Here is a 5,345-nt window from a genome sequence, read left to right on the forward strand (position 1 = left end):
TATGGCACTCTTCCCCCCCTCCAACCCCTCTCTCTCTCTCTCTCTCTCTCTCTCTCTCTCTCTCTCTCTCTCTCTCTCTCTGTTTAGTTTTAATTTCCTACGCATACATTTCTCTCTCTCTCTCTCTCTCTCTCTCTCTCTCTCTCTCTCTATATATATATATATATATATATATATATATATATATATATATATATATATATATATATATATATATATATATATATATATATATATCTTTCCTACACACACACACGATGTAGATATATATATATATATATCTACATCGTGTGTGTGTGTAGGAAAGATATATATATATATATATATATATATATATCTTTCCTACACACACACACGATGTAGATATATATATATATATATCTACATCGTGTGTGTGTGTAGGAAAGATATATATATATATATATATATATATATATATATATATATATATATATATAGAGAGAGAGAGAGAGAGAGAGAGAATTAATGTATGCGTAGGAAATTAAAATTAAAGAAAGAAATGAAATGAAATGTTATATTAACGTCTTCAAAAGGCCAAAGTGACCTATGAGACCAGAAAGTTACAATGTGGTGGATCTGATACAAAGTCAGAATAACAAAATAACAAAATAAAATATAATGGAATCCTAAACTGCTGGGTGTGGATTAAGCAGCTAAAACAGCTAGCTGGGATAGGTAGATCATAGGAGATCCAGCATCTAAGACCATATTAGGTAAAGTGGGAAAATCCCAATTCCCAGGTTGGACAACTTTCAATATATCATGTATAAAATATAGAGATTTTGTCAAAAATTTGAGTTTTCTTAAGGTCTCATTCCACTTTATGCACATACAATACACAATGAAAACAACTAAAATATCATGGTTTCAATCAATTGGATTATTAGGAGAGGAGTATATTGCATCCATTATCGTTGTCTATGTTCTAATGTCCTACCTACAACTTATCTCAACATGGAGAGCTTGGTTTCTAGGTCCACCACTTGTCCAAGTTAATGTAAAAGTGACTCAAGGTTCACAACTTGTGAAAGCAAGGATCCATTGAGGAATACAATCCACTTGGCTATTTTTCCTTAATTTATTGCATGTGACATTTAAGCAAGGTCCACTTCTAATCTATAACTTCTTAATTTGAGGCATGGGGCATACATAAAATATGTAGCATATGCTCTATTGCCTCATAGGAAGGTTGGTTTCAAGGTGCACTTATCCATGCTAGCCTATCTTGGAGAAATGATGGAGCTTTCTTCTCTCCTTGTTTCAATGGAGACTAGCTTGGACAAGTGGTGGACCTTTGCTTCTCTCTATGTTTCAATAGAGTTAGCTTGGACAAGTGGTGATCTTGGAACAAAACCCCCATGTAAAACATATCATGGGTATTCCAAGTGATTAGAAAGATTACCATTTAAGATATAACCTTATAGGTTGGACAACTAGATCTTGGCTTGGAGAAATGGTGGACCTTTGATTCTCTCCATGTTTCAATGGAGTCTATCTTGGAGAAATGGTGGAGCTTGCTTCTGTCCATGTTTCAATGGAGCCTAGCTTGAACAGTTGGTGGACCTTTGCTTCTCTCTATGTTTCAATAGAGTTAGCTTAGACACGTGGTGGATCTTCAAAATAAACCAACTACTATCAATGTTGCCTAGCTTGGACAAGTGGTGGAGTGTTTCTCTACTCCATGTTTCAATGGATCTTAGCTTGGACAAGTGTTGGACCTTAAAACAAAAACCCCATGTACAACATAGAATGGATTTTCTAGATTTCAATGGAGTCTAGCTTTAACAAATGGTGGAGCTTGTCTTCATCCATGTTTCAATGAAACTAGCTTGGACAAGTGGTGGACCTTGTAACAAACCCTCCCATGTACAACATATCATTGGTTTTCTAAGTGATGGGAAGGAATACCATTCAAGATATAAACTTATAGCTTGGATAAGTAGTTGACTTTAAAACCAAATTCATCATAATACAATGAAATACAGGTCAACCAATTCCTAAATCTTGAGACCAAACCTCCCATGCTATTAGAGATAATATATTGGATAAGTGGTGGACCTTCTATTATTTTCCCATGCCTAGTTTAGACAACCGGTACACTTTGCAGCTATAAAGGTTGGACGAGTTGTGGAGCCTTGTTTCTATCCATGTTTTAATGGATCCTAGCTTGGACAAGTGGTGGACCTTGGAAAAAAGCTTCCATGTACAACATATATGAGGTTTTCCATGTTTTAATGGAGCCTATCTTGGACAAATGGTGAAGCTTTCTTCTCTCCATGTTGATTTTGGAACTACCTTAGACAAGTGGTGGAGCTTTTCTTTTCTACTCTTCATAATACAATGAAGTATATGTTGGTTACATGGTGAATCTTAAGGCCAAACCTCCCATTTTACTAGAGATGATAGGTTGGACAAGTGGATCAACCTTCTATCATTTCTCCATGACTATATTGGACAATTAGTAGACATAACATCTCTCTATGTTGTCTAGAGATGAGCTTGGACAAGTGATGGACCCTGCTTCTCTCTCCCCTTGGTTTACTAGTTTGAAGACTCAGTATATATACTTTCTTAGATCTAGCTTGAACAAGTGGTGGACCTTGCATCCACAATCTTAATTCAGTATAAAAAAGTATATGAAAAAATAACATAGGAATCTTGGTTTGAAGGTCAAGCAATTAGGTTCCAAATGCACATAATAATATATTTTCCACCCATATTAAAAGAAAGTTAAATATGCAAATAATAATATATTTTCCAAATGCACATAATAATATATTTTCCACCCATATTAAAAGAAAGTTAAATATGTTATTACCAAATTGACAAAGGTAACGTCCAAGAATTATATCTTTCCATCTTGTCAGATCTAAATCTTCATCAAGGCGACATGCATGTATACATCAACTTTCAAGCCATTCAAGAATACATGCACTTAGATTCCATAGTTTTGTTTTCAAAGTCTTTTAGATTCTAAAACTCTTTCACATAAAGTATGTAATGACAAAATTCTTGAAGCAAACATTTGTGCCCAAGAAAAAGATCCCTCTCACATATTTAAAGTCCATGAATTCTCTGATCCACACTTACAAGTTTTATTTTGACATCAAACATCAATTCTTTCATAGTTCCAAATAAATGCAACCTCGATATGAATTGACAAAAAATGAATTTCTTTTACTATATGACCCAACATAGGCCCCAATCAAATAAAAAATGAGTCCCCAAAAATTTGGGTGCACTCTAGCAATACATCAGAGTCCCCTTACAATAGGATGCACTCCAATAGTACATTGAAGTCCCCTTAGAGTAGGGTGCACTCCATTCAAGTGTTCATAAAATTGACACACCTTTTATAAAAAAAAAAAAGACTATATCAAATTATACAAATGTTGAAAGATACACACTAGAATAAAAAAAGCATCTTATAGCCATATTTATTCAATGCTTTCGTGTTGACAAGTACACACCAAGGACATAATTTGTCTCAGAATCACTATACTGATTTACAATTGTGTTATATGTATAGACTCTCTTATCTCTTGCATACAACCATCCTACCAACCATGGAATTATGGTTCTCTGCAAGAAGTTTTGAAGTTGCTCGGAAGTTTGCCTCCACATCTTTGGAAATATAAGATATGTCCCTGGCATGTTCCACATCACCCTATATGGAGTGTCATCAAAAATTAAGGTATTGTTTGCATCCAAATCCTCAAATATCTTCCAAATATCACTCAGATTTTTGTGATAAACCCTTGTAAATCCTAACATGATATTTGGATTTTGGCAATTTTTGTTACTCATAAACACCTTGAACTTGGTATACTGCTCAGGAAAACACTTTTGTGTGATGCGTTGCACCCTTGTTAAGTTATAGCAACTCCATATCCATAGCTCAAAGTATTCAGCACAAAAATCCAAAAAACTTTGTGCGTCTGGTCGCACCACATGATAAACTTCATCTTTGTCCTCCACAAGTCGCATGTGTTGAGCCCAAGATGGCATAGAATCTCCATGTTTCATTTCAACTGTCTTGAGAAGTAACCCCTCTAGATCCAAGATAAGTACTCTTTTGATGTCCTTGAAAGCAAGTGGTAGGTGATAAGGAGGTGATTCATTCCTTGGACAAGGTCTTGGAGGAGGTTGGATGGGTAATTCAATAGTTTTCTTCAATTTATGCCAGCATATAGCCAATCCATTTTTCTGTAATGGTTCTGAAATTAAAGAACAAGAACACTTAATGCAAACACAACAATAGACATGATTTTTACATTGTCTACCCTAAGGTTTTATTAGATACCAAAATCCATCTATGATCTACTCATTAATAGAAAGAAAGTCAAATTAAAATCCTGACTCTTTTTTATGCTACACTCTCTCTTAGTCTCAATACCATGGAGTTCAACTAGATTTAAGTCAACTAATAACTACTACTTGTTGTTAAAGGTATGCTTGAAGTGTATAAGGCTTAACCAATGCTCTAGTGTAGAATGGGTATTTAGGTCTCAAGGTCTACCACTTATCCAAGCAAAGATCCATTTAGATATGGAAACCCAATTTTTCTTAATATAATGATATAGAGTGGACAAGTGGTGAATCCTGAGACCAAGCCACTCATGCTACTAGGGATAATAGGTTGGACAAGTGGTGGACCTTGAATGTAAACCCCCCATGTACAAAGTATCAGGGGTTTTGGGTATTTCAATGGACTCTAGCATCTTGGAAACATGGTGGAGCTTACTTCTCTCCATGTTTCAATGGAGTCTATCTTGGATAAATGGTGGAGCATCATTCTCTCCATGTTTCAATGGAGCCTACCTTGGACAAGTGGTGCATGTTTGTTTCTCTCTATGTTTGAACATATCTAGCTTGGACAAGTGGTGGACCTTGGAACAAAATCCCCATGTAAAACATATCATGGACATTACAAGTGGTGAGAAAAAATACCATTCAATATATAACCTTATAGGTTGGAAAAGTGGTGGACCTTAACACCCAATTATTATTAATATAATGACATAGAGTGGACAAGTGGTGAATCTTGCGACCAAACCTACTAGGAAAAGTACGTTGGACAAGTGGTGGACCTTGAATGCAAACCCCCCATGTACAAAATATTACTCATGCTACTAGGAATAATTTGGTATTAAGGTCCATGTTTTCAATGAGCCTAGCTTGGAAAAGTGGTGGAGAAAAACCTTTGTTTCTCTCTATGGTTCAATAGAATTTTTCTTGGACAAGTGTGGAACCTTGGAACAAAACCCCCATGTAAAGCATGTCATGGGCATTACAAGTGGTGAGAAAAATACCTTTGAAGGTAT

Source organism: Adiantum capillus-veneris, chromosome 23 (genome assembly GCF_014529385.1).
Source record: "Adiantum capillus-veneris isolate H3 chromosome 23, ASM1452938v2, whole genome shotgun sequence".
In the NCBI taxonomy this organism is placed as follows: Eukaryota; Viridiplantae; Streptophyta; class Polypodiopsida; order Polypodiales; family Pteridaceae; genus Adiantum; species Adiantum capillus-veneris.